We start from the raw sequence: 5,374 nt of genomic DNA, 5'->3' as shown, positions 1-5,374 counted from the left end.
ATATTTCCCAGATCGATGTCAGGCTGACAGGCCTACAATTACCTAAGTGATCCCATTTACTCTTTTTAAAGCAGACTTTCAGTCTTCTGGAATTTTTCCAGTGTTTCAAGAGTTATAGAAAATCACCATTAATGGTCTAATGAGCTCCTCAGCCAACTCTTTTAAATCTCTTGGATGCAAGTTTTCCACATCTGTTGACTGAAAACCATCTAACTTTAGTAGCTGCTCTTTAACATCTTCACAAGATACTATTGGAAAGTCTCATCATCATATGATATGATGACAGTATCTGGGGTTTTTTCCTAATATAGAACAGAAATATTTATTGAACGTTTGCCTTTTCTGCATTATTATTGATAATGATATTATTATTTCCATTTAGTAATGGTCTAATACCATTATTAGGATTCTTTTAGTTCCTAATACTTAAAAACTTCTTATTGTTCTTAATTCTGCTGGCCGTAGATTTCTCCTTGTGTCCTTTTGTTTACCTTATCAATTTTCCACATTTTCTAGCTTTTAATTTATGTTCATTACTATCAACTTTCCATTTCTTCCATTCGTTATATATTATTTTCTTCTTTTTGTATCTCACTTCCCCTCAGAACCATGGCCCATGTTGTTGTTGTTGCTGTTTTTTAAACCAGTGTGACCTTTTTCATTGATTGTGTTCTTAAACAGTTCCCAATGATCATTTATACTATTCTGTTTAAATTCTTCCTCCCAGCTAATTTGTTTCATAATTGTTTTTAGAATTGTGAAATTTGCCTTTTTAAAGCATCAAGTATCTAAAGTATTGGTTGTGTCTTTATTCTCTTGGCACATAACAAATGTGTTCAAGTCAAAATCACTTGTGTTTAAGCTACCACTAAATTTCAAATCTGTGATCAGTTCCTTTTTATCTGTCATGAAAAAGTCTAATCAAGTAATGTTATTTTGGACCTAGAGTGCCACTCCCCCTCCCATGTTGTACACTTGATTGTTCCTAAATAAGTTCTAACCATTGATTTTAACATTCCAGTTATGTAAATCATGTCCCCAGGTTTGGTAACTCCAGGGGCTGGAAAGCTTTGCTATTTTAAACAGCATGGGTCATTTTTTTCCTGTATTACTAGCCTTTATGTATTTTAAGAATTGCGAAAGTCAAATGAATCAACACACACAGTGTTTTTTTTATTTACCCAAGAGAAAAGAATTTGATTCTCATACAGGAGGGGAAAGTTGTTCACTGAGATGTTTAACCTCCTTCCCCCAATGATTCACCCTATGGGGTATTGATTTGGCCTAATCCCCTCTTCCTGAGACCAGAAGAATTTCTTGCAGCATAAAATGGAGGGGGAACCCCCAAATCTGCTGCCATTTCGTATGAACATTCAACAGCTGAGAAAAATGGGACCAGGTTTGAGAGGGTGCGAGATTCCTATTTGAGTCAAATCTGAGGACAAAGTTGATCAGAGGAGGGTAAACATCCTCCTTTTCTTCATTTACCATGTGGGAAGAGAACTCAAGCCAACTGTTTCCCTCCAAAAGCAGATGTGGCTGCATTTTAAAATGGGAGAGGGAAAAAAAAGACCACAAAGTGAGAGAGTTTCTTTCCCTATATTCAGCAATTAAAGAGAAAAATGGCCAAATCTTGCAGGATTTTATATCAATATTCCATAATTTAGCAGGAAAGGTGCTTGATTCGAGGTGTCCCAAAATGGAGGGAAATTTATATCGATATTCAATAAAGAGAAAATCTGAGACAATTTTAGATTAATATTCAGTAATTAGAGAGAAAAGAGGCAAAATCTGAGGGGAAAGTTGATTATAATGGGCTTAACACCTTCACTAACCCTTTCCAGTATTTGGAGCAATGATTGACACCAGCTATTTTCCTCCAAAAGCCAAAGTAGCTGCAGTTTAACATGAGAAGGGAGAAGAAGCCCCAAAACTATCCATATCTGAGAATTAAATAGAGAAGGGGCAGCGTTGGTGGCATTTTTAGATCAATATACAATCAGAGAGATTTTATGTTGGGGGGATGTCTGGATCTGGTGCAGAGAGATGACTCTCAGATGCCCCCATTGCTTTGCCTCCTCCATGCAGAGCCAGCTTTGTTCATGGATGGAGCCAAGGAAGGACTCAGTGCGGTGCCCAACACCGTCCACCAGGCCTTGACAAGCTTGTCTGCCTTCTGGGGCTCATGGTGAGTGACTTTTGGTTTCCCAGTCCCAGCACCATATGTGTACATGAACAGAGAGATTAAAATGCAGACCTCCTAGATGGGAAGGCTCCATATCCGATAGCCTGGCCCTCTGAGCCAGCCAGTCCCCTGGCCTGAGACTGGATCGGAGCTGCCGCCCCACAGAGAACCAAGCCAGCCAGTCCAAGCACATTTTTCTGTCTTATGTCCTCTTACCCAGAATAGCCACCCCAGCACCCTCCTTAGGGCCCCGTGCACCTCCTTGTTCCTCAGCGTGTATATCAGGGAGTTGAGCATGGGGGCGATAATGCCATAGAAGAGGGAGACCAACTTGCCCTGGTCCTGGGAGTACCTGGACAGAGGCTGTGGATACATGGAAATGGCCGTTCCCTAGAGGAGCGACACAATGGCTAGGTGGGAGGCTCAGGTGTTGAAGTCCTTGAGCTTGCCATGGGCCGAGTGACTTGTAGGAGGGATAGCTCAGTGGGTTGCGCATTGGCCTGTTAAACCCAGGGTTGTGAGTTCAATCCTTGAAGGGGACATTTGGGGTGAAAAAATTGGTCCTGTTAGTGGAGGTAGGGGACTGGACTTGATAACCTTTCAAGGTCCCTTCCAGCTCTGTGAGATAGGTATATCTCTGTATATTATATTATTATTATTTAATCCTCAGCACGGCGGTGCCGATGTAGCCGTAGGAGACCAGGATGAGGCCCAGCGGCACCAGCCGGAAGATCACATTGACAGCAAATGCCTGGGCCTCGTTGTCAGAGGTGTTGACACAGACCAGCTTGAGCAGGGCCAGCACCTTGCAGAAGAAGTGGTCAACCCAGTCCTCTCCACATTGGGGCAGCCACACGGTCAGGCTGGTCTGCAGGATGGAGTTGCCGAAGCTGTTCAACCAGACGGTGGCCACCATCTACAGGCAGAGGTGGCGGCTCATGACGATCGTGTAGCGCAGCAGGTGGCAGATGGCGACGTAGCAGTTGTAGACCATCACGGCCAGCAGGAGGCACTCAGCACCAGCCAGCGAGAGGAAGATGTAGCCTTGGGCCATGCAGCCAGCCCAGGTGATGGACTTGTAATTCACCAGCATCTGAGAAATGGTGCTGGTGGTGTAGCAAAGATCCAAGAAGGAGAGGTTGCTAAGGAAGGAATACATGGGGTGTGGAGACTGGGTTCCAGCCACAAGACAACGATAACGGCCAGGTTCCCCACCAGGTTCAGGACGTACAAGACCAGGAAGACCACGAAAAGCAGCATCTCCAGGCATGGCTGGTCAGAGACCCCCAGTAGGATAAACTCCTACTGGGAGCTCCCGTTCCCTCTTTCCTCCTGCAGGGAGGAGGGACAAAGATAAGGATGAAAAGAGCCCCAATAGCCATACACAGGAGGGTCACATTCAAGGGCAGCTCCATTTGCTCTGAATGAACCATTCCCACTTGTGACTTTGTCATAGAAAATCTGGGCCAGTTGAGTGGCAGGTCAGATCCTTCTGCCCGGGAATGGCTTTGTTGCAGAAAAGTGGTTCTGTGGGGCTTAGTGACAAAGGAGGATCCATATGCCGGGGAATCAAAGTATCCTAGAAAACTGGATCTGTGGGAGTAATAGGATACATGTGCCAATAAATGGATTTGTCATTGAAAATAGATGCTTAGATTGTAAGGTCTTTGGGACATAGGGCGTTTTATTATGATTCTTATTCTGTATTTATACAGATCCTAGTCGTGACTGGGGCTCCTAACTGTGACTCCAGTTTTATTCTTATCCATAATAATAATATGCCACAAGATTAAATCATAATGGATCTGTGGCAATTGATGGCAGTCATAGGATACTGTAACAGGGCCCTCCACCTCCCAAAATCCCTCTCATGGCCAGGGTTGGCTCTGTGGCGCCTTGCCTCTCTTTCTCCTCTTCAGGAGCCCTTAAGAAATCCACACAGTCTTTCTTATGACTTTTTGGGGTTCATTTAATAACAGAAACAGTTGAAAAGAATCCTCCAAGTCCCAAAAGAATGTTCATCACAACAACTCAAAAGTTCATATTCAGCTTTGGAGTGTTCTACCACACCCGGGGCTCTTCTTCCATCCCGGTAAGCACTTCATAAAGCCACCACTCCCAGCCCTTCCGAGCTGGAGCTCAACTTCTGGCTCTGGCTTCCAGGCCCCATTCCCTCTCCCAATCATGGTCCCCTGTAAGGGCCTCCTACTCACTGCTGCTCTTCTCTGCCACAGCTTCCACCTCCTGTTCCCTTCCCCGCTGGCTCTTTATTGGGACCACCTGTCCCCTGTCAGGCCTTGTCAAGGCTGTTAATGAGCCACAGGTGAGCGGGAGTAGTTTCCTCGTAAAGGGCTCAGTCCACCCTGTGACACATCTGGATGCCAAGAAACAGAGTTGAGAGACAAGGTAAATGAGATAATATCGTTTATTGGACCAACTTATGTGGATGAAAGGGACAAACTTTCAAGCTTCACAGAGCTCTGGAGAGGGTAATCAGAGTGTTCAAGTTAAATACAAGACGGGACAGATGGTTAAGCATGTTGCAGGAGACCACTTAAAATAAAGTGGGCAATAAACACAAAGTAGGAAATTAACACCTCTGCAGTTGTCAGACAATGGAAGGTTAGTAGGCAGCAGGGTGTGTTACAAATTGTAATGGGCCATAAAATCAGATTTCTCTGTTTAAGGCCAGGGTTTTCAGTGTCCAGAAGACTTATGATTTTAAGTTCTCAGGCTCATCTTTTGAAGGTGTTGTGCAGCTTTCTTTTGAAGCCTCCAACGTAAGTTGGTCCAATAAAAGAGATTACCTCACCTACTTTACTTTGCTCATATCCTGGGATCAACCTGACTACAACAATACTTCAAACAAGTTGTCCTGGAAAAGTGCAGCTGTGGCAATTGGTGGCAGTTCTAGGATATGTATGCCAGGGGATAGGCAATGAGACAATCTACATATAACAGAAATTTCTTCCTCAGTGCATACAGTTAGAGGCTGACTTATACCCTGAATCATAGGAACATATATTCTTTAAACATTTGAATCCTCGATAGTGTATATGATGAGGTCATTTCAACATGCAATGTTGAAACTTCAAAGACAAACACTTTTAACTCAAATTGTAACCTTAACTCTGACCCTTAAAATAATTTACAAATTTTGTATCGGTTAGAAAATTTTTGAATAACTCT

General features: G+C 43.7%; 1 pseudogene; it reads right to left on the bottom strand.

Moving 5' to 3' along the window:
- Positions 1-1,429: 1,429 nt before the first annotated feature.
- LOC113407810 lies at positions 1,430-4,273 on the bottom strand (annotated as a pseudogene).
- Positions 4,274-5,374: the final 1,101 nt, after the last annotated feature.

Source organism: Terrapene carolina, unplaced genomic scaffold, assembly GCF_002925995.2.
Source record: "Terrapene carolina triunguis isolate 2854851 unplaced genomic scaffold, T_m_triunguis-2.0 Scaffold419, whole genome shotgun sequence".
NCBI classification, from domain to species: domain Eukaryota; kingdom Metazoa; phylum Chordata; order Testudines; family Emydidae; genus Terrapene; species Terrapene triunguis.
The sequence above is the reverse complement of the archived record's forward strand: the minus strand, read 5'-3'. Positions and strand labels throughout refer to the sequence as shown.